The 26,681-nt window shown below is 33.6% G+C and overlaps 1 long non-coding RNA gene across 6 annotated transcripts in view; it reads right to left on the bottom strand.

Moving 5' to 3' along the window:
- Window positions 1-1,422: 1,422 nt before the first annotated feature.
- LOC145276823 (uncharacterized) overlaps window positions 1,423-26,681 on the bottom strand; it is a 102,361-nt gene continuing 77,102 nt past the window's right edge. For all 6 annotated transcript variants that reach the window (XR_013868033.1, XR_013868032.1, XR_013868031.1 and 3 more), the window contains 2 exons: window positions 11,310-11,367; window positions 1,423-1,624 (listed from right to left, as the gene is read on the bottom strand). This is a non-coding gene — a long non-coding RNA (uncharacterized LOC145276823). The remainder of the gene's footprint in view (window positions 1,625-11,309; window positions 11,368-26,681) is intronic.

Below are 26,681 nucleotides of genomic sequence, written 5' to 3'. Positions count from 1 at the left end.
CATCGAACCTGATTTAGTTTAAAGATAAAAAAATGACCTAATTTCGTATATGTCGTCTTATCTCAGTTGGTTAGAGCCTTCTTCAATGGGATAGGAAAATTTTAAAGAATTTTTACAGTACCACAGTATCCCTGGTCGGATTGTCAATATGAACAGGCTACACTCCTCATGCGTAGCTTTCGAAATATTGATTCAACAACGATCACTTTACTATGTAACATCATCTGCAATGTTTCTCAAACGGTTTCCAGTAAAAACGGATTCAAACATTTCAAGTTAAAAAAGCAGGCAGATATGCTAGTTTAGTGATGCTATGTCTACGCGAGATACACATCAGCTACAATTTTTCAAGTCCATATGGACTATTTAACAACTGCATGAAGTTTTCCAAGTTTAATTATACACGAGAAAAGTTGAAATACTGGGTAACTGGAAGCAGCAATTGTCTGATGAAATGCAATAACAAAAATACTGTTTACTAGCAGATGTGCCCGGTATTGCCTGGGTGCTGGATTACCACTTACATCTCTATAAATAATTAGTTTTGTCTTCGTACAGTTTAATGATAAACAGAAATACTGTTAGTATTAAACATAAAATTAAATTCCTTAAAAAATTATGTAAAAACGGAAAGAAACCGACACATGTGCATGCGAGTGTAGTATTATTGCAAACAGTTAACTTCTTGCAATGTAAAAATGCTCGAGCTGAGATCGAAACCAAACCTAAAGACAGGGACTCAAGTACGATAATCATTAGGTCAATCCGATACAATAATTAACAAGTGATATAAATAGGCTGCCATATGAACGCTTATAGCATACGCAGTCGTGAAACAGTTGTCAAACAGATAAAAATCCGAACAGCCTGAAGTACCGATTAATCGCCTAGTTTTAGTATCAAACCGATTAAAATGTTTTTCACGTGTATGAATGCCCTACAATACTATATATCAGATTTCAAGTCTGCATATTAAAACATTCGTTGGGCATTTAGGTTTAGAGTAGTCCTAATTCACAGGCACCTTCTCACTTTTATACGCATACAGATAAATGACACTATCAGGAAATAAACTGTAATTCAATTCAATTACTCTTATTTCAATTATAATTGTTACCTGTTTTTATACGATTCTTGTCGACCATTTTTCATTATAAACTAATCGTTTGTGTTTAGTTGATAATGACATATAGAACTGATAGAAAATGAACTGAATGACGAAAACGTTTGAAAGGTATATATAAAATAGGTAGAATTAATATACATGCATATTATTCTATTTTATGTGTCTGCTCCAACATATTACAAGATTGGCTTACAATTTTACATCGAGTAAAAAGAACTACAGTTTAATAAAACAATAAAAGATCACAGGCAATTAAGATTGAATAAACAATCAATGGAAGCAAAGTAAAATGCACATTTAAAATTGTTTAAACCATACAAAGCAAAAATAACTTTATTACTTAAACTATGGAAATACATGTGTCGACACATTTATTAAACATTGGATAATTTAATTGAACGGCAGTTTTATCATAAATCATTTTTCCTTAAGTGCTTAGCTGTCGATACTTGATTAAATGGATGTGATTTGTTAAGCACTTGCAGCAATCATGCCATTCTGAAAGAAAAAACAAATAATTAACATGAAATAATAATGAAAAGAAACATTGAAAATATAAAATGAATTACTACTTATAATTTAAAATAAAAAATACATATATACATATATTTTTTTCATAAGTTTTTGTTTCGCTTTAAATTAAAACTGATGCACTCAAGTCATATGGATATATATTTTATGGAAATCGCAACTTTATTATGTCTACAGCTCTATAGAACCTTAACTCTATAATGATATATCCGAAATCTGCAAGAATTAAAATATCCTATTAAAGCGTACTTTACTACTCGGGCGTCTCTGCTAGCTTAGATACATACTTTTGCAAAAGAGCTACAATAACATCAGAGCGTCTGTTTACGCTGAACATCTACAGAATACCAACATCAATATATTAAATATGAATGAGTTCGCCATGGAATTACCACAGGTCTGCCAGAGTATATGAGTGTCATAATAATGCCAGAGATATTTTATTAGACGCCATAATAAATGATATTTAATATAGTTTATATGAAATCCCTGTGTGTTATTATATGTATTATGAGTTCATGATTTTGGTATGAACATAAAAGTAGAAACTGATTATCACACTGTAAAGTAGTTATTAATAATAATATTAGTAATAATTACCTGCATGAATATTTATATTTTCCTCCTATACAGTAAAAAGCATTAATTGATAATTATAAAAAATTGTATCGTTATGAAATTATTTATGCTTATTTGTTTAAGTTATAAAATGGACTATTCTAATCTTTATGATATCCCCGAGTGTAACATTCTCCTGCGGAATTATCATAATCCAACACGAGACTATAGTCTATCTTACTTAACAGTCGCAAAATGCAGACAACTTTGTTTTGTGTCAATTTCATATACCTAACTCTGTTGTTCGAGCCTTTTTTATGATTCTTAGCGGGACCCTTCGCCGTTCATATATATGATTTTGTTTTTAACTAATTAACTGATCACTACTGGATTTGAGCTCATCTGATAGACATAATTCAAAATATTTAGTGATAAATATTTTAAATTATTACAAAGAGAGTAATACAAAATGTGCGCTCTTTGTGTAAATATAGATACCTACGATTTCTGTGAATTTTAAACAAAAAATATTATACCGACAAATATTCTCCAAATTACAGTCGTCTTGTAGATACATTTAATAGGCCATAGCACGTGTAAAACTTATATTTGCACGTCTAAATTAATCCGTTTTGCAATGATTTTATCCATATCCTTTTCGATATCAATTTAACAATATTTTCTGATTTTTTTTTCGAAAGACCTCATCGGCTCCAGCCTTAAATTTGAGACATGATATGTAATCATAATCAGGCAATGGATTCCGGTTATTATCTAAATGATATATACGTATGATAGCTATGTGTAATTCATGAAGCACTGCTCTCTTCGGAGAATTAATTGTCCTCGATATGGGATAAGTATTATTCTCCTGACGGATAATTTTAAATAATATAGGAATTGTAAAAATTTTAAAAAAATTACGAAACGTTTATTAATTAGGAATCAGGAATTTAAATGGTGATTTCATCATCTCGTGTCAGTTTTGTCACTAATTAATCTTAATGATTACAATCTTCTATTTCTAAAGTTAAGAATAAACATAAATGCGTAGCAATTTATAAGCACAAAAAAGGTATTATGATTTGGAATTATAAATAATGTATTCTCTCTCCCGCCCTCTCTCTCACTCTCTCTCTCTCTCTCTCTCTCTCTCTCTATATATATATATATATATATATATATATATATATATATATTGATATAGACATATATATATTGTAATAATAGTTAGTAATATTTACTAGGTGACCTTAAATCTTTGACCATGAATGAATTTGGAATATATAAGAAATGCATACGGTAATTCTTTTTGAATTAGGTCAGACAGAAGTAAGAATACCAGCCATTAAAAGAAACACACGCATTGTAACCGGTCACCAGTCATAAACAGGACAGATGTGGGAAGGATGGAGATGTCTAGACATCTCGTTCGGGGCTCTTTGCTTTCTCTCTATTGTACCGCATCCTTATTCAATCGAGTGCTTACCAATGACAAAAATTGGGTTCTGTAAGAAGATACCAAACGTTCTAGACATTGGTTGTCTCCTTAGGATATTCCCCCTCAAACCTCAAGGCTGCCTATGCACCCATAAAAAATATGCATTGCGTAAGGTAGACAGATTATCTAGTGATCTATTATGAACTTCTACTAAAGCGCGAAACGAATACTGAACACTTCTACTCGTAGCGATTGCAACATGTTTAAAATGAGTCCGCACTTGTGAATCGCCAGTGGTATACTTTATCTTCATAATAACGCCAGGCCAAATGTCGTACAGGTTGTTAGGAATACCATAACGCAAACTAAACTGGAGACTATGTACTATAAACCTTATTCATCTATACATGCTATCCGATTTCCATTTCTTTCATTCTATTGATAATTATAATATAAGTTACACAAACTGTGAAGTCTTTTATTCTTTTCATTTTAAAAAAGGCAAAACTTGAGAGTTTACCTTGTATATATATATATATATATATATATATGATTGCAGAATCTTCACAGAAGATTGCCGTCGCAAGATTGATGTTCTGGATTAAGTATCTTATCTATCTATCTATCTATCTATCTATCTATATATATATATATATATATATATATATATATATATATATATATATATATATATATGAGACAATAACACTCAAGATAAGCATAGTTATCTGAGAAAGTACAATATGCGAATAAAATGAGGGTTAATAAATAAAAAAGTAAAATATATTTTATATTTTAGTTATTACATTTATATGATTTTCTAGGTAGAAAATAAGTATTTAAATAAGCTGCCACATACCGAACCTTTAAGAGAAATTGAAATTGATTAACGAATGTCTTATTTTAGTAAGAAAATTATATTTAATCAAATTATTTTATATTGACTTTAACTTATCACGCAAGTTTATACTAATTCTAATAAGCTGATAAACTCAAAAAGTGTCACATGTATGTCATAGATACTGTATTCCTAGTATTCTCCGTTCTATTTATTTTTTTTTTAATATTTAGGTGGCATTCTCTCATAACCCGTTTATCGATGATGTGTTATAAAGAACGGTAATTATCTCTTTAAATATCAGCGAAGATATATTTCTATATCAGCTTGGGTGGCCGACGTTGCTCGAGTGATTTTAGGTGTGTGTTGAGCAAAAAGAAAATGTGGTAGTAGGCAGGCAAGTTCGAGCCCGTGACGAGAGGCGGAAAATAAAGTGAAAAGATAACGTGACGCGGTAGCTATTGCGCCCATCGCCGAACAAGTAGTGACGTAGGTTTGAATTACTACTAGACAATCGAAAAGAGGCGATGACTTTCGAAAATATCACCGCAAAAAGCGACACCTCCTTTTGAAAATTGACCAGTTAACGATGGAGGAATTAATGCTTTTGCTATTTTTTTTATATTTGTCGACTTCAAAATAATATCCATCTCATGAAAATCTGTCGCCCCTGTCGAAAGTTTTTGCGAAAAATACATATATACATGCATACATACATACATATATTATAGACGATTACAATGTACTTGTTGATAGCCCATGATCTTGAAACAATTCCAGCGTCCTCGCAGACACTTGAGGGTAGGTTCCCTAGTAAACACCAATAGTAGTGCAGCTGTAATATTTTCATTTTTATGATAGTACGAGGTTCTGGTTACTAATCTTATTTAACTTAGCTGTGTCTATTTCTAGTTTAGTTTGAACACAATCGCCTTAAAGCATATCCTTTTCTTATAAAAAAAATGACGACATGCACGTGATAAAAACATAAATGTCGGACTTTTGATAATTGATGAGAGTGTTTTTTTTTTGCTTGAGAAACGCATGATTATACATATAAGGTTGGTGCAAATTTTTTTTTATATATAAATTGACCGTCAAATAACGACATTATTTTTTAACCAACCTAATATTTGTAGAATACAAAACAATTACTAGATCAAAGATAAAATAATTAAAAAGAGACATTCCGAGCGTCATTTGTGTACATCTGTTGTGTAACTACATAACGGAGCTCGTTGTTTTTAAGATAAGGCATTATCTATTACCAACTGTTCTAATGTAACGAGAGATACGAGATTTCTTGGCCAGCCTTGTTTTACAGAGATCGTTATTTCGTACTAAGTGTATTTTGTGTCAAATTATATTCTGCTGGTCAGCGGCAACTTATTATATGTCTTACTTTTTCCACTTTTGGTCTTAAAAAGATTCCAGCTTATTTATCGATGTTGTGTAACAGTTTTAAACTAATACTAGTTGCATATACCCAGCATCTCCGGGCGAAACATATTGCATGGCAGTGGGATTTGTCACATACTATTTTAAATACTCAGAGTATACGAAGTTGTTACGAAGAATGAGCTCATATTGGATGTAAGGAAGCATAAAATACACCCATCTTGATTTATGAAAATCAAACACGAAGTAACATTCATAGCCTGAAAGGGACATAACTCTCATAGCTTAAATAAGCTTACTTTCAATTGTAAACGTACCAGTCTTCAAGTATTAATAATTGAAAATAAATTAGATTAAATACACATCTATAAATATAAAAGCGAAAATGTATGTATGTATGTGTGTTCCCTCTTTCTGTATGTCTACAAAAGGTTTTTTTTCAGAGAAGCGGTCGGTCGGTTCACATCTTTTTAAAACTTTTTATATCACATATAAATCGTAATATCTCACAGTTAACAACAAAGCTCGCCTGTCTATTTAATTTGCTCGATTTCGGGAAGACAATTATTTAACATTTGTCGCTCGCCGCATGTGGGTTAGTCTTTTTCCTATAACATCTTGGGAAAATAAAAAATCCCGCAGTCAAACTTGACCTCCTTAACTCATTAAAACGGGAACCTGCCAAATCTAAGTAATTAAATAAATTCAAACGTGTTTTAGTAAGCATCTCGCGGTGGAGCAATCGTTAACGTCGCACTTTTTTTTCACACTTTAATTTACAACTATGCCTCAACGGTTCGGGTTCGATCCTCATACTAACTTTTTTTAAAGTCCCCCACCCACCCACTGAGTTTCCATACACACCTCAAAACACCCGGGCAACGCCGTGTACCCCTCGCTAATTTATTTATAAAATAATTAAATGAATTAACTTTAAATATTTTTAATGAAACAATTAAAACGATTCTATTACAACAAACAATTAATAAAATCGAACTAATTATTAAAATAGTTTTGAATCGAATATGCATTTATTTATTAAAAAAGATTTTTAACACGAATATATATATATATATATATATATATATAAATAGAATTGATGCTGGAATAAGAGTGTCTCGTAAGTCTGTTTTGGGTATAATAAAATTAATTTGTGAAACAGAGTATTTTTGTACTTATTAATTAAATTGTGAACAAACAAACAAACAAGAATACCGCTTCTTATTTACAATGGAATCACCAATTAACAACGGAGGCGCGTCGGGGATAAGAGTTTATAAGTGTACAGTAGTCCATAGCGCAATATCGTAGTAATCGTTGATAGTTCAAATTTTGTAAATTGTATTAATAAACGATGAAGCAGAGACAGGGTTGCATCGTCTCTTCTGTGTAAAAGAGATTGCACGCATTCCTTACTAAGCTGATAAGTTTATTTCGAACTTTGTCAAGGCAATATAAGGTCTTTCCCGCAGTACCTACCTAGTTGTTGCAACATTCCTCCATCATTCAACATACTTCGCTCTTATTCAGGTAGAGCGTTGCATCAAGAATATGATATCTTCTCGTGCGATGGAATGGCCCCGCCATTTTCCAGCGACATTGGCAAAGTACTTGATGTACGTGTTCCATTTCAGATCAGGAGTAAAAGTCAGACCGAGAAGCTTGTCAAAACATGGAGCTTTTCTAACACGAGATCCATTAATTTCAGTTGATGCCAGACGGGGATTGGAGCATTGATAATGAAAAGATAGAAGCTTGGTTCTAGAGTACTTAAAATTAACAAGCCACATTTTCCCCATTATAGCACGTGCTCGATATCAGAGGAGAGAGAATCTGAGAGAACTTGTCATTTACGGCTTTGAAGTGTTGTCATAGATGGTAGTGTCATCAGCATATAAATGATCTAATGATTTGATTCGGGAAATCATTGATGTAGATCAGGAAGAGAGATGGGCCGAGGATGGACCCCTGAGAGACTCTAGCATTAATTCTGTGAGCTTCTGATTTCTACCCATAAACTAATACTCTTATGAACCTTTTAGATAGAAATGAATATTTCCAGCTATACCGTAGCTGGAGATCCTATAGAATAGAATTTTATGCCATGCTCTATCAAAGCCCTTTTATATTTCAAGAGCAATTGCCCTAGAATCGAAATATCCGTCGAGAGATTCGCTAATCCTATGAGATGCAACTCTTAGCACATCTACTGTAGATAGAACGGAATTACCTGTCACTAAGGAGATTATTTTTGTTGAGGCGGGTAGCTATTTCTCTATTTAACATAGATTTTAGCAACTTACTGATGATGCACTAGATACTTATTGGTCTGCACTGAGTGGGAGATGAGCGATTATCTGGATTCAAAAATATGAGGCATGATGATGCAGTTTTTCACGGTGTCGGAAAGCAATTCTCTTTAAGACAACCCTTAAACAGCTTTGTAAGTATGGGAGCTAGTTCTGGTCGAAACTTTTGCAGCATGATAATTATAATGCCTTCGGGACCATTTTTCATTACTTGAATTAAGGGGTTCCCTTAGCTTAGCAAGATCATACACAAATATATGTATGTCATATAGCGTGTTTTCAGATAAAGAAGGAAATACGGTGGGGATGGCAACCATAATCGCATAGAATACGTATGAAATAGAATACTGCTAGAAAGGACTTGTCCTGCCTTGATAGAGTTCAAAATAGACTTCGTAGCCTCGTAGGAGATGTCCTTTTCTCCTCCTTACAACCTCTATCTCACAGAAGAGATGTTGCGAGTTTGTCTCTGATGTATCGTTATTTTCATGGAAAGTGTTCAACTGAGCTTCAATCTATGGTCCCCCCTCGCCAAACTTTCACAAGAAACACTCGTCTAGCTGTAAACACTATCAATAATTTCCCCCACTCTTTATCTGTGCCTAAACCTAAACATAGATTCCATGAACAAAGCTTCTTTCTTAGAACTGCACGCCTGTGGAATTGTCTTCCGTTTTCCTGCTTTCCGGCTGACTACAATATGGTTGTGTTCAAGTCTAACGTAAATAAGTTCTTGATGAGCCGTTCCATATAAGTTATTAAATTTACCTAATTTTCATTACTAATGATTACTATATTGACAAACTTCTACTGTACACTCTTTAACACTTATCCTTGAGTGGCCTCTGGACCTTGATAATGTGGTGATGCCTTTGTAAAAAAAAAAAAAAAGAATAGAATTATCTGCAAGTTCTTGCCAAACAGTTGGCTTTGTCTGATGCTGACGACATTACGCAGGTCTATTGATGATGGTTGCGATACAGCACGTGTTTCTGTTCAGGAGATTGTTTGCTATTTTCTTCTTACCTACTTTAGATTTCACGAACTAAGAATACAACTCTCTCTAGCGTATTTTATTACTCATTTAGAGTGGTTGCTAGAAGTCCTGAAAGAGGTTGTAGTGATGTATTTGTGGACTTCGTATTAATTATATTACGCCTCAAGTAACACGACTGTTTCTTTCTTTATATTCTGTTTTCATTTGTTCTTAATATAAATACATTTTATAATTCATATCCGTCTCCGAATGTGTCTAAATAAGCTTTCAGGGCTACAACAATTATTATATTTGGAAACAATTTAATAAAAATGTCTTAGTAATAGTCAAATACCAGACCAAAGATAAAATAAAACACCAGTAAAATAAATACAATTAAACTGTTTGATGCAATAGTATTAAGAATAACTTCTGGCTGATATCTAGCGAGAACAGCATTATATGTAATCAATTTGAAAGCGATTAATTATATAAGTACGGTTTTGAAAACGTCTGTCAGGTAATAAGTTTTATATTTTCTTTATTCTTACAAATAAGTCTTTAAATATATGAACAATCTATTATATAAATTATGCAAATAACTATTATTACATTCTTTAACCGAAACTAATAATAATTAACTTTCGAAATTAAATAAACTATGCATAATATTTTTACGTAAAATATGGAGATAGGACGATATAATTAGTTTATTATATGAACTTGAAATAATATTGACGAAGCTTTAATAATTAAAATGGAACTTTTACGGTAATCTTCCAAGTACCATGTGTTGATACTGCTTCGACGTAAATATCAAAAAATAAATATAATAATACAATAATCTATTTCGTGTATATTAATTTCAACACAGTTAATATGCGTTGACAATGTTTCGAAGCGGAATATATAAAAAATTAAATACAATTACCGATTACTCGCATATTAATTACTTGATAATAATGTATTATCTAAACAGGATGCGGACAGGAATATGGAAGTCATTCGCATGGTTAGAAAGAACATACAGACACGCGAAAAGGCATTACTTTATGTTTTAGTCGTCATTGATAATGTCTTCAAAAACTAACCACGTTTCTTTCTCGAGGATTTTCCCCTCTATTAGTTAATCACGGTGAATATATATTACAATTTCGTGATAGAGTCATGTGTGAAATTATAGATTTTAATTGTTCTATAAAGCATTAATTTGCAATTAACTCACCAATAAACATATCTTTTACTAGGAAGATGCCTATCATTCTTTGCTATGCTATCTCAGAAATAAGTTGTTGGTTTGTTGGTTGTTTTACGGCATATCAACCCTTTTCAGGTTATTTATTGCCGATTCCAAAGATTACAGAAAAAAATTAATAGAATATATTTGTTGTTTTCAAGTCGGTTTCTATTTAACCCATAGTTGGGACACAAACAGGTACTGCTACTCCGGGTCAGAGTGGGCATGTGGGCAATAGTAATTAAAGGGGGGATCCACACTCCCAAAAGCTCGAAAGCTTGGGCCTCACCACTGGATATAGTTTAATGTCATATCCAGGACCTCACAAATAAGTACAACTAGCAGGAGAGTAGTACAAGAAAGAATGTATTTTAATATTTAACATTAATTTTCAGTTAACTCAGCAACGGACACATCTTGTACTAGGAATCTTATTATCATTCTCTAATTGTACTTAGTGTGATTCTAGCTATCAATTTACTGTTGCTATAAGGTTTTTGTCCATTATTGTTATTTTTTTTATTTTTGCTACCAGCCGAGTAAAATGAGAAATGATCCAATTATTGCAATAATTCCAAAATGTTACAACACGACGAGTGATAAAATTTCATTTGATAAATGGGTCGAGATAGAATATAGTAGACAAAAAGTGGTTATTGCTTTTAATTTCTTTTAGATTAATGAAACAATCTAGTGATAGTTATTCTACTTTATTAGACTGCCATTTGATAATACAATTTCTTATTCATTCAATATTGTACAGGAAAGTTTTACTTATTAGAAAACTAGTTCTAGTTACTATCCTGCATTTGGACTCTATGATAAAGTGTATTATGAGGAACTATTTTAAATATATAAAGATTATTTTGTGTGAAAAAGAGAGATATTTACTTACCGACTAAAATAGTTTCAAGAAATTATACACTGCGGTTTTCTTGTTCTCTGTTGTGGAGCTGAAACACATTTTAAATGATATCAAGTTAATAGAAATCTAATTCTAGTGTCATCATACATGATGTGGTTTACGTTTTATTATCATAATAAAAAGTGGTCTTTAAATGAAACACCTTTTTCTGTCAACTTCAAAAAGTTTTGCTTTACATTCACAAGGTTTAATATCAAATTCACATAGTTCGCATGGAATTAAGAAAATTGATATTACAATAGAAATCGTCGATTTTAAAATAAGAGGTAACAACGACACATATAAAGCAATCAGCTTTAAATGGTATTTGCAGATTTAATAAAAGAAAATTGAAAACAATGCTTAAATTCTAATATAAGAAAGCCAACTACGAATCAATGAAGCGCATATACTGACTTGATTCGAATGAAAAATCTAAATAACATTATCTAAATGACAAATCTCAACTTAAAATAAATTAAACACTTATCCTCATCAAATGATCCTAATTTTCAGAAAATAATGTAATCATGTGCCATTGTATTCAAACTGTAAACTATCGGTTAAACTAAGCATATCTTAAAAGTAAAATAATATTAATTGCAAATTACAAAAAATTAACTGCAAATAAAATTGGTAATTTTTAAAGTAAGAAATGCAAGGCATCGATTTAAAAGTTGAAATATTAAATTAAAATGCTAAACTAGAACATAGAACAGTTTATATTCGGATTACGGTAACTTCAAATAAAACATTCAACAAAAAATCAACAAAGCCCAAGCTCTATTAATAACTATGCACTTATGAAGTAATAAATAGCAGTTTCACATAAATAAAGCATAGCCGCAGAAGTTTAAACACTAAACAAAAAATAGAACGATTATTTTTAAATTAGACTAGCTTACCTTATGGTTTTAAATAAGTTAGAGATTAAATGAAAATGATTAATTTACAATTAAACTACGATTTAAAATATTAAATATCGAATTAACAACAATGCCTCGTTACAAATTAAAAAAAAAATCTTAATATTTTTGATTATTAGTCGTAGTTAAATACATATCCCTTTACTTGAAATTAAAAATGTTTAACTCGATACATACAAAACTCAATTCTAGAGAAATCACACACTTGAAATTATGTTCATGTGATCATTAACAACGTGAAGTAAAATATAGACTTTTAAAAAAGTATGTAGTAATGTAGTTTTGCTAGTAGAAACATAATAAGATATCCTCGTAGAATGTTACTAATCATTTAGCTTAGTAATGAAATCCTTAGTAAGCCGTCTGAAATCATGAGTAATCAAAGTATGTGATTGATCAAAGAGATGAGCCTAAACAATGAATATCGAAATTTAGAATTTTTCAATTTCTCCGGATTGTTTGGCAATTTTAAGCGGAGTCTTTTTAGTTTATATTTAATACGTTTTTCATTTAGAGTTCCCCATATTTATATTGAAGTTAAGGTTTTTCGAGTGTAATCTATTGACATTTATACGCTTTAATTCGAAATGTAACCATTACATTTGTTGGGCAATTATGAAAATAATATCGTTAGAACGTTTGAATGTAAATTATTTTACATTGATGATGAGTTTTTTTTTAAATATAACTTGCTGTCGTTAAAATATATCAAACATAAAGGAAGAGGAGATAAATTTTTAATACAGTCTAATCAGTCTTCACAATAAAGTAATCATAATTTCGTAGGACGTAAACTTCGTAGATTATTTCAAAAGATATTTGGCCCCAAATGCACAATAGTCCGAAACATCCTAAGATGAAGTACTTCTGCCGAATTTGTGGAAACTTGACTTCTAATAATATGCTTTACTTTGGCAGTGTACAGGATCGACTTAGCAATCTAGTGGTAGCTATGTCTTTTCTACCTTTCATCCTCTTTATCAAAGAAAATACGTTGCAACACATTCTATATTCTATCATTGCTTTGATGATAAGGACTCGTTTGAACTCCAATCTTTGATAACCTTAGTAAAGGAATCCGTCTAGTTACCAGCACTGCAAAGTAATTTCAATTATTCATTGTGTATATTAAATCAAATGGCACTTCTGTGTACAGAATTTATTTCCAATAATCTCTCATCTGTAGAACCTAATATTATGAGACTGCGTCACGGTCGATTACATGCTCCTTAAATTATAAAATCTTTCTTTTTCAACCTAGCATTTCTAATGTTTTCTTAGTAGTGTGCATAATAAAAAAATAACATTTTAGCAGTTATTATAGAGTGACTTTTGGCCTGTGTAATTGTTACCTCATTAGTATAAACGCACATAAGCGTAAAAACCAAATAGATTTAATGATCGACTGAGTGGCAGTAAGATGTTCTTACATAAATGTGTCCAAAAATGCTACTTCAAAATCACGCGTACCAACGTTATAAAAACAGCAATCAGCCTAACTGTCGTTTTCACATACAGACCAGACACATATATAATTATATGAATGGTACTTAACGAATGTTTCACATTCTTATATTTTTATTGGCATCGAACCCGGTGAAATCGCCAATTTTTCCTACAAATCGAACTTTTTTTAGTTTAAGACACATTGTGGTGCACCAGAAAGCATCTTCACATGCTTCCACGCAGTAACTTCGTCAATAATTCATTGCATTCTACACTGCACTATAAAGCGCGTACTGTTGATTTTATAAAATTATTTCCGAAATATAATTGTTAAAATAAAAGTAAAAAATGGAAAAGTCAAGCATCATGCTTCAATTATTCTCTAAACAGAAACCATCATTTCCAACGCACCCTTTTCATTAGTCTTGATTTTATATGTTTGGCCTTTCAGCATGTGTGTTAGTGATGGTTGAATTTAAGTTTAATATGAAAAAGCCAAGTATCATGTTTCAGCTGTGGTTTTAGAACAAACATTCATTTCGAACGCGCCCTTGTTATATCAAAGAACCTGCTGTTAACTTTATATACCGGGCTTTCCTGCTTGTGTGGTAATAACAATTCTCAAATGCACTTGTGAAAATCCCTGTTCCGTCTTTCATCGATTTTTTGCGATTATCGATATTTATCGGACACTTTCATACACAAAGCTTATTTAAGAACACATCCAGATACATAAAGTGCATTTCTGTGAAATTTAATTTAAAAAATCAGCACAGCCGTGGTGGATTCTCTGCCTCTGTCTCTCTCTCACTCTCTCTCTCTCTCTCTCTTTCTGTCTCTCCACCACACACGCACAAAGTTCCTTTTGTGTAATAGTAGAGATTTCAAACACGATATTTATCGCAAGAAGAATTACATTTTTTCACTTCTAATTGATTAAATTAAGAATGATAAAAAAAAATGATGAGCCCATTCTACGTTAGCAAATATAATCGACATTTCTAAAATTATTAGCTATTCAGCATATGTTTTTCACTATCGGAATAATAGGTATGCATGTGTATAGATTGAAAAATGTATTTTAATGCTTTGGATTGAAACAGATTTCAGTGGTAATTTACAGAAATGAATCCACTTACCAAAAAGATAACAGGTAAAGAACTAGAAAATAATATTGAGAATCGCTATCCGTAGGAAATTATCGCCAAATGTTTTTATGCCGAGATATTAGAAAAATGTGAATTATAGGCGTTTACATGAACGTCTGGAACACTAACGGTAGTCTGTTGTAAATGAATGGTATGCGAGTAGGAATATATATATATATATATATATATATATATATATATATATACGAACAAACAGTTAATAAAACATGTTAAAAACACTTTGAAAAAGAGTTAAAAACATATTTAATCTGAAAAGGAAACACTTGATAAATGGATAGTCCTTAATCCACGGAGTTTCGAAGAAATACTTTCCTTCTCATCAGAGGGTAGGAATTAGCAAAATGCAGGATCGGATTTTGCATACAAAAGTATTTAATGAAACAACAAGTTAGTCAAAGATCTTACTTGATAACAAAAAAGTGAAGCAGAGGGAATATGGTGAAGAAAAAGGTGATTACACGTGAATGGATAGTCTGGTGGAAGATAAAAAATCCAGTGACGGTAAAATCCAAATATATAACTTCAAGAAAGTTAATTGAATTTCCATTTGCACAAGTTACATCTAAGGAAATCCCGTAAATGTGAACAAGGGAAAAAGGGAAAAAATTCCAATAATATTAATAAAAGAAAAATAAGATACGATTTTCATTCTACTGCCGAGACATAAATATTTTTATTATATATATATATATATATATATATATATATATATATATATATATATATATATATATATATATATATATATATATATAATTCAGGACAGAACACCCCCTCACTCACATTCAATTTTTAGAGGTTTTAGAAAACATCACTAACAATCACATCACTACATCACTTTACACCAAACCAACTGATAATTGTAATAGTTGTCACCCTATGAATATAAAAAAGTCTTTATCTACAGCAAGTTCCTACGTGTCAAAAGAATCTGCTCAAAACCAATCGAGTACGAAAAACAAGGAAGCATTCTAGCCAAAAACTTCCTTCATAGAAATTACTCTCCTCTAATAATGAAAATATCAATGACGAAAGCAGAAAATATAAGCAGGCTAAATTTACTGACATGAAAACGCAACATATCACCCTAAAAACACCAATGGTATTTGACAACAACTACACCGACAAACTTCACAGCCCCCTCAAACAGATATCAGACAACTGCAGCATTAATCCATCCATAACATAATATACAACACGCTTACACCCAGTGCTAGAAAAGGCCCCTGAATCTACGTTCACTACTAACATCCACAAAAATGCACATCACTTCGCACCAATAAAGCATGCAACAAATCCAGGTACAAAGTGTGCAAATACATTAATACTAACGACACATTCACACCTTCAAGCACAAACATTCAACTTAATCTCTCCCGCTCACTCCGATAGCCAATGTAGTCTACCTAATATCTTGCAGCAGATGCACAGAGTAACTTGGTGGAGGAAACAGGCTGAGAGTTCCGCTTACGACTCAACGACCACAAACAAACAATTAAGGACAAGCCCACACAGCACACAATAGCAATGAACTACACCCTCCTGCTCCACAGCATAGAAAACATGAAATGCATCCTTATAACCTCCAACTTTCGAACTCAGCAAAAAAGAAGACAGCATGAAAAGAAACTCATTCTGATATTTAACACCCACATTTCCGGTCTCAATAAAGATTTTCGACCGCCAAATGAATATTCGTTGTACAAAATCTAAAAGACAGTTTCCTACATGCGCAGGGCAAAGTGAGTATGCACGGTGGAAGAACGGCGTAGCATTCCTCACTTGGAGTTTGTTTTTGTTTTCGCAATGCTTTGTTTTTTAGTTTCGACATATTTTAATATTCAACATACATTTAATTCCATCTTCCGAGCACGCATACGCGCGCACATAACTGCACAGGTGTATATATGGGTGCGTTACCCATTTCTCCTCATGAATGCTATATACTATAATACGTCTCTCTCTCTCTCTCTCTCTCTCTCTCTCTCTCTCTCTCTGGAGATATACGGAATTAAGTTGTTTATTATTGTTATTATTATTATTATTATTATTATTACTATTATTATTATTATTATTATTATTATTATTATTATTATCATTGTTGTTCTTGTTCTTGTTGTTTTTGTTGGTTTTGTTGTTCTTGTTGTTCTTTTTGCTCTTGTTCTTGTTCTTCTTGCTATTATTAATTAACTCTTTGTTTAAGCATTTCAATATATCTAACTTTGAGTTTTATTTCCAACATTAAATGTTATTACTTCTCATTTCTCTAACCGGCATATTGAGCTTCCAAATTTTAGTGATGGCTTCTAATTTAAAAACAATGCGTTTCTTTTAAATCTGTCATTTTATGTATGTATGTATGTATGTATGTATGTATGTATGTATGTATGTATGTATGAGTATATATATATATATATATATATATATATATATATGTATATACGAGTGTGCATATGTGTGGGAGAAGATAGGGAGAGACATGTGGACACACATACGGACAGAGAAACGTTATACGTAAAAAGCCCGAAATCCAAATGTTTACACTGATATTTGAATACTTAATGAATTTTATTCAGGTTCAAACAACCTGAATAAAATTCATTAAGTAAATCAAAATGAATATAAAGAAAAATATTTTTCGTTTATTTTTAAAACATTATATGTGTGTATATATAGATTAATTAAATACACTAGAATCTACAGTAAGCAGTTAGAAAAAAATAAATTTGTGCGTGCGTGATGTAGACAACCCAAGCAGCTTTTCTTTTCACCCCTCTCGCACCCAGAAGCATAATAAATTTATGATTCCAAGTTTTGATGAGAAGAGCCCACTGATCTAATCGGTCTACATCTGTTTATTAATCTCCATGTGTATATGTACGCACGTCTATAAACATGTGTGCGTATTCCGTATGTGTACGGGTATGTGTAAAAGCATATGCGGTAGTTTGCAGGTGTGCATGCATGTCAGTTTACATATGCGAGTGTGTAAGTGGGGCGCATGAGTGCCTAAATCAATGTTTATGAAAGACTTGATTTTGAATAGAAGCCATACAAGTTGCTGACCATTCCAAGTCAAAAGTATTGAATGGGTCATATTCAAATAGATATTACCCTCATTAGTTGATGCTAACCATGTCCGCCCTGCACTCATGTTTCCATCATTCACACTGAAGAAGACCGAACGATCGAGCAAAAATATTTGCTCTCGGAAGAACCATTTTCGTTGGATTTTCGAACGCCTTTTTGTATTCCTACACGTCAACACCTAGGAAATTAATACAGAAAAAGTATAAACATTTATACATATTTTTCGTATTGATTTTTATCCATATATATATATATATATATATATATATATATATATATATATATATATATATATATATATATATATGTATATATATATATTAGTCTAGCAAGTGACTTACTTGGAGACTACTATTGACTAATGACGCCGTAGGTACTGCTTGAAAAAACATTTTTTTTAATTTCGTCGCCAAATATTTAATGAATTCCTTTGGAATAGTAATAATAATCTCCATATGCTTCTGTTTTATTTCAGATATTATTTGAAGTAATTTTATACAATATTAACTTTTAAAAAAAATTACAAAATCGTTCCTCAAGGGTTTTTCAACATAAAATTTTACTGTCTGCTAAAACTATTACTACTACTACTCTTTATAACAGCGTCACTCACTGCTTATTAGAATTAAAGAGAGAGTGGGAGAAAGAGATAAAGAGTGACAGAAAGAGAGGTGAGCGTCGGAAAAAGCAGTATGTTTATATATACTTTCTATCTCTCTCTATATATATATATAAATAATCTATATATATATATATATATGTATATATATGTTTTAGTGCTTTGAAATGAATCGAAATTTATCTGCAACTGATAAAGTTATGTATTACTGTGTGTGTTTTTTTAATGAATATGGTCAGCCAATTTGCAAGGTCGTCTCTTAGTAAAGAGAAAACAATCAACGCGACAATGTAATGTTTGTTATAGAATTATTTTGTACTAATACTAAACGCACACACGACCATTACATCGTGTTCTTTCTTTCATTCTTTCGTTTTTTGTTTGTTTGACAACATTCTGTGCCGTGTGTGTACGTGTGTGTGTGTGCGTATATTTACAACTATTTATTTAGCAGGAAAAAAACAGAATAATATATAATATAAAAATTGAATCTTTGTCGCGTGTAAATCGTAAAAATTGCAATAAAATATTTAAAAAATAGTTTAAAATATCTAAATATTCAAAAATATTTGAAAACATTAATAACTCATAATATCGTGATAAAACTTTAATAATTCGTAATATCGTGATTTGACTGTTTTACTCTCAAATTCAATTTTTAAAAATATTAAAATATTTGTTTAAAACCGTGAAAATTTGCTGAGAGAGAGAAAGAAAGAAAGATGGAGAGAAATAGAGATGAGAGAGAGAGAAAGATATATGGAGAAAGGAGTGTGAGCAATAATAAGGGAGGAAGCCGTAATGAAGCATAAAATAATTTAATTCCTTCAACAAATATTTAATGAATTCCTTTGGAATAGTGATAATAAGAATCTCCATGTTATTGTGCATTATTTTAGATTTTTTAAATATATTTTAATATATCGATTTAAAAAGAAAAATATACTTTGCAGATTTTAATATTACACTAATCTTTCTGCGAAACCATGCTAAGCGAATATTATTTCTATCTTTACACATTAGCTGAGGGTTGCACCAACGCGTATACTAAGTGATCGCTTGTTCGGACTATTGACGTTATCCTTTCGTTTTAATCAAAGCTGCTTGTATGGCCTGCTCCTGCTGTCTGTAAATAACTCTTCTGTACTTCCACCTAACAATTTAATGAATGAGATATCGTAAAAATTGAAAATATTAGTCGACCTTAAAAAGTGACACTTTACGTTCAACACCGGTATCGATTAATTTTACCAGAAGTTTGTTTACATTTTGAAATGAACAATAGGTATAATTTAATCGCACTATTATTTCAAACGTAAGGATGTTATTATAATTTAATTTTAATTAACCACGTGTTAAACAAATAAAAATATAAAATAGGATGAAGTTATAAAATGTGATTGGCTGACGTACCCGAGTGCTACCCGATTAGCTTATTATGCATCAGCTCCGATGTTGTACGTAGTTCGACTAAGGGAGCCGTTATTATTTTTACAGGGAAATATTTTTGTGACCTAGTTTTTTATTTATTTATTTTAGCTTGAACTTTGCGCACTATTTTGTTATGATTTTATCTGATTTTTTATGGATATTTTCTTTTCTTTTCTTTTACCGGAATTTTCGTTATAGATAATGTTGACAGGAAAATTAGTGAAAGTCAAAATGACCACTTGTGGCGATTAACAAAAATAAACAAAAAGCTTCAGAGGTTACGTACTTAAATGTCTTAGATCGAAACACAATTAAATGTTATTTGGTGCTAGTGCACTCTTATTGATCCGCGCTATTTTTAAATAGTACTTTTAAGTTTAATTAAAGTTTACGATACAGATTCTTATTAAATTGTTAAGTGAAATTACCGCGCTATTTTTAATATTATTTTCAAGTTTAATATGAGTTTTACGATACCTGTTTTTATCAAATTGTTAGGTTTTCGAGGTTGCTGACAACGAATCTGATATTCAAACCCGTCGTAACTTTACCGTTTGCATGGTATTAAACCTTGGACCCTCGCACTATTTTGCGCCATATCATTGTATTCGTTAACTCTACGCGTGAGCACTTCTTATTGACACAACACCGAAAACTTATAAAAAACAAATTTTGTTGGTTGGTGTTCTGTTGCAGTTAAAGTAAACATTTACCATTTTTTAAAGAACTTTGCAATAAATAATAAACCCAACCGAAAGAAAAGTTTTAGCAAACGAATATGTTCCCCAAAAGACGTCTGGTTGCGAATCTGTTTCCTACACATTAAAGAAAATATGAATCTACCGTGAGTGTATTGAATTAGTAAGAGAAGGTATGGAGGCAGGATCTTTTAAACGATCTCTAGAACTTTGAAGAATATTCTTGGCTGGCGCTATTCACCATAATACCGCACTCACACTGTGAAATTAAACCTACTTAAAATTAAACCATACATTAAATCCCCTCTCTCTCTCTTTCTCTCTCTCACTCTCTCTCTCTCTCATCCCGTTGCAAATTTAATTGCTTCCACTGCATTAATTCCTAACTATTCCCTTTTCCATTAACAATGAAAGCAATGCCATTTTTAATCACTTCGAGGAGTGTAACTTTCCAGTAGATATATAACCTACTAAATAATCAATTAACATTAACTACTCGGGTCAAACCCTCTCGGTGCTGATGGACCCGTAGATCTTCTTAGGTCATCCGTCTACGAGAAGGAAAACTCTGAAGCTAAACCTAGGGGAGGGAGGTCTATTCAGTCCTGGACGACAAATTTCCTAGAGCTGGTGACTCAAACAAATTACTGCTTGCAAACCCAAACTGCTTAAGGAGGAGATAGTCTCTGACTATCGCACGGATTTCATATTCCTTTGTCTATTAGCCAGGCTTAGAGCCGCTATCACAGGAACTCAACAGAATCACCCAGTGGTCGACCTTGTTTCCTGAATAGGGCAACGAACACCGTTTTCCTTACTCCCGCCACATCCCATCCGCCTAAACTGGACACAAGGGGTGCTTCAGTATCATATATACCGGTACTGTTGGACTGAGCTGATTTTGTCTGATGAGTTGTGAGTACCGGTTGGCAGTTCCTGTATGCTGTTTCCAACTTCGAGTACAGATGCCCTAACTCTTTGTTAACGCTTAAAGCGGCTACTGCATCAACAGTTGTACAATATCGAGACGTTTGTAGTGCCATGTAGCGCATGGAAAGGGACACTGCTCTCATCCCCGGTGGACTTTCCTGAGGACACAATCCTGTAGGCAAAGACAGCTGATGGTATACTTGTATTGCATGTCTGATATTCTGCACAACCACTCGTCTAGCACCCCTCACTCTCCCTAACTAAAATTTTTAAATAAAATGAAATGAAATTAAATTACATCGAATGACAGTTCAATCAAAGATTACGTTTAAACCAGTACCAAACTAAAAAAAAAAAAACAAGCAGCCTCCTCCCTTGAGGTTAGCATTTACGAATATCCACAGGCTTAGAACTAACTTAGATGACGTTGGATCATTTCTCCTAGTAAACACCCCAGATATCTCAGCATTAAGTGAAACTAACCTAGACTCCTCCGTCCCCTCTAACCACTTTAACATGCCTGGTTATCTCCCACTCTGCCGAAAGGACTAAGACAGATATATGCACGGACTTGGAGTCTATATAAGTAACACCCTCCCCCCTGACTAGAGAAACTAAACTGGAATCAGACAACCAGCCCTTTATGTGCTTCAAATTACACATGCAACATAATATTAGCTACTTGTATTTTCTCTACCGCTCTCCCTCGACCCAAGACGGCACCCTAATAAACAACGTCTCTGACAACATAGATATAGCACTCTCCCTCAATACCAGTGCATAAGTACATGTATGTGGTGACTTTAATCTGCACCACAGTAACTAGCTAGAGTTATCTACTTACACAGACGTAGCTGGTAGCACAACACATAGCTTCTTTATATCTCATTCCCTATCACAGACGGTTACATTTCCGACACGTTTCCCAGACCAGCAAAATTAACATGCGTCACTTTTAGATCTATTTTTGACCACAGTTCCCTATGATTTTACAACGAATGCCCACAGCCCATTCGTTCTGATCATGCTGTGATAATGGTAGAAATCGCCCTAAATTCCCGACCCAAAACTGAAGATCCACTGCTCAAAACAATGAGGTATTACAAAAACGCTGACTGGGAAGCAATCATGTAGCTTATTACAGATGCGCCATGGAGAAATATCTTTTCTCCTCCACTTGAACAGTGCGCAAATGAAAGCACTGAATGGTTCAAAACAGCAATTGAACCACCTGTTCCCACACAAAAATTCTATAGCAAGCCCTACTCTCCCCAATGGTTTACTTCTACTTGTACATCTGCCATTGCTCAAAAGCAGCATGTATACCGCAGATTCAACCGACATAAGTCCAGTTCAAACAGACAGAAGTACATAGAAGCTACAAGTAATTATAAAAGAGAAATAGCGACAGCTAAGAGAGAATACACTGAAACCACCAGAAAACGCATCGAAGCACAGAAATTAGGAACCCGTGATTTTTTTAAAAATATACAACAGTGTAGTAAATAATGGGAGTCAATGATTCCCCCTCTATCAAACAATCATGAGGTTGTTTGCACGACAACTAAGAAGGCTAACCTGCTTGCCGGTCGGTTTGCCTCTAACTCGACATTGGATCCGGCACACCATTCCCTCCCCGACTTTTCTTTGCAGGCAGACACGACACTAGATGATTTGAAAATCACCCCTTCTCAGGTACAAGGTTATCCTAACAAACCAAGATACCTCAAAAGCATGTGGACCCGATGCCATCCTGGATGTGTTCTATAAAAAAAATACTCCATTGAGGTTGTTCCAGTTCTCTCCAAACTTTACAACAAATGCCTCAACGAATTTTGCTTTCCTGACTGCTGGAAAACCGCTTCTGTAGTACTAGTTTTCAAGAATTTTGGCGAAAGAACTGACCAATTAAATTATCGTCCCATTAGCCTTGTCCCGCTTTTCACCAAGATATTTGAGTCCTTACATAATCAAGCTCTAGTCCATCATCTTACAGATGCTAAACTCCTGACTGACAATCAATATAGATTTAGGCAAGCCCGTTCCACATCAGATATCCTAACTGTAATCTCTGAACATATATACTGTTCACTGGACAAAATAGGGGAGGGGAGAGCGGTAACTCTCGATATATCTAAGGCTTTTGCCAGGGTATGGTACGATGGTCAATATGATATAAATGCGGGAGTAACTCAGGGGTCTATCCTTGAACCTTTATTATTCTTGATATTCATAAATGACATCCCTGATAAAATTGTTTCTGAGATGGGTATATTTACAGATGACACCATACTCTATAACCAATGAACACATGTCTAACGAAATGGCAGAAACACTAGAGGATGACTTCCAATCTATAGTGGACTGGTGACAAAAATGGAGGGTCACATTCAATTCAGCCAAGACCAACCTTGTTTCCTTCAATAATTACAAGAAACCTTCTCTACCGCCAACAGCAATGACCAAGAACACATTACCCGAACGTAATTCCTTTAAACTCCTCGACCTAACGTTTACAGGGAACACGAACATTGAGATCATTGCCAAGGCTGCTGCGAAGAAGGTGGGCTCTCTCTACTGCGCTAGAAAACTACCTACGGCTGAAAGTATCCTGTATCTCTATAAGGCCACCATTCGCTCATGTACGGAGTACTGTTGTCACATTTGGGCTCGTGCATCTGCTACTTGTCTCTAACTTATTTACAGGATTCGAACGATAGTCGCCAACCTGATAGATCCTGAACTTCAGCCTCTGTCCCATCGACGAAATACTTAACGGTGAATGTTCTGACGAACTACAAGCACTCGTACCCCTCGATGTCAACACCCCCGACTAACTCAATAAGCAGCTAAATCCCACCTCTCCACAGTAGATATCCCTAGGTGTAAGAAAGCCTTCTACTCCAATAGTTTCTTCAACAGAACTGCTAAACTTTGGAACTCGCTTCCAGGATTCTGCTTACCCATCTGTAGTGACATGCAGAAGTCTAAGTGTAATGTGAACAGACATCTTGCTTCTAATCTCCCGTCATAATACCCCTGCACTTATGTCCCTGATAGTAGCTCCCTACTTCAAAGTGGCACTGTGCCTTGTTTGGGGTGAAAATTTGATTAAAAAATATTTATTGGCACAAATTCCAAAGTAAGAGCAGCTATTCAGCACACTTTGAATAAAGTCGATTTTGGGCTTTATACTTGAATTGGTAGAAATAATAATAACAAGTTGAATATTGTCAGTCACACCAACATTTCTTATGTCAATTTTCCTTCCGAAATGTCCAACATTTTTGACATTTTTTTTTAAATTAAGAAGGAAATAAAACTTTGACCAAAAACAGGTCATATAGCCAATCTAAATAGAAAAAGATTAGTGGTGGCTTTCTCTTAAAAAAAAAAAAACATCACCTCGGCCTGGCATGTGGTTGTAACTGCACCCCTGCAGGCAAACGCTGACACTGTTATGAATCATAATAATTCAATTGGAAAAAAGATTTCTGCTTCAACAGATAAATGCACTGAGACTAAAGCTGCTTTCGGGACTGCCAGCAACCACTGTAAAGAGTAATAGAAAATGTATGCTCAGTCCATTAAATCCAAAGTCGCTGAGCAGCAGCTTGGTTCCCACCAGTTTTGGCAAATAGCAAACAGAATCCTAGACAGAAGCGAGCGTTCTACCCAACCATCGTCAATAGACCTGATGTTATCTCATCAGCATCAGACAAGGCCAAACTATTTGCCAAGAACTTTGCAGATGATTCTACCCTATGGTACGAAGGCCATCATCTCCCCGTATTTCCTCCTATAACAGATAACGTCCTATGCAACATACAAATATCTGGTCGTAAGGTCGGCAAGCAAATCAAGAACTTTGATTCCACTATAGCAACTGACCCTGACAGCATTCCAATGATATCGTTGAAGCAGCTTCAACCAGAACTTTCCCTCGCTGTTTAAACGTGGCGTTAAGGAGAAGTGCTTTCCAACACCCTGGAAAACCTCATCAGTAAGCGCCGAATTTAAGAATTCGGGTGATCGTTCATCTCCCTCTCAGTGCAGACCAATAAGTCTCCTATGTGTCATGAGTAAGTTGCTAGAATCCATATTAAATAGAGAAGTAGTCAAACACCTCAACAGAAATAACCTTCTTAGTGACATGCAATAGCGTTTCCTCTCTGCCATATCTACAGCAGATGTGCTAAAGGATATATCTCATAGGACTAGTGAATCTCTCGACAAAGGCTTCATTTCTAGGCCAATTGTTCTTGACATATCAAATGCCTTCGTCAATGTATGGCATAATGGCGTACTCCACAAGATTTATAGCATCGGTATAACTGGAAATGTTTTCTCAATCAGTAAATCATGTCTCTCTATTAGGCCCATAATAGTAGTGGTTGATGGGCAGAAATCAGGCCCACAGTATTAATGCCGGAGTCTCTCAGGGGTCCATCCTTGGCCAAACTCTCTTCCTGATTTACATCAATGATCTCCCAAAACACATACTTAAATCATTCGTTAACATCTATGCTGATGAAACGACCATTTATGGCAGCACATCTAAGGCCGTATATGAAAAAGTTCTCTGTGATTCCCTCTCCTTTGATCTTGAGCGCACGGAACAGTGGGGGAAGAAGTAACTGGTTATTTTTAATGCATCTAAAACCAAGCTTCTATCTTTACATCATCAACGCTCTGATCCCCATCTGGCATAAATTGAAATGGATGGCTCTCGTCTAGGGGAGGTGCCATGTTTTGATAAGCTTCTGAGCTTGACCTTTACTCCTGACCTGAAATGGAACACGTACATCAAGTCAGTTGCCAAGGTCGCAGGTAAAATGGTAGGATTCTTCTACCGCTCCAGAAGATATCTCACTGCTGATGCAATTCTCTATCTATATAAAAGCCAAGTACGTCCAATGATGGAATACAGAGTACAAAATAGACTTCGTTGCATAGTGAGGGATGCCCTTTTCTCTACCTGCAACCTCTCTCCCACAGAAGAGACGTTGCGAGCCTATCCTTGTTTTATCGTTATTTCCATGGCAGGTGCTCGT

The sequence above is a fragment of the Euprymna scolopes genome, chromosome 5 (genome assembly GCF_053919585.1).
Source record: "Euprymna scolopes isolate OS-2025 chromosome 5, ASM5391958v1, whole genome shotgun sequence".
NCBI lineage: Eukaryota > Metazoa > Mollusca > Cephalopoda > Sepiida > Sepiolidae > Euprymna > Euprymna scolopes.
This window is presented reverse-complemented; position numbering and strand designations above follow the sequence as displayed.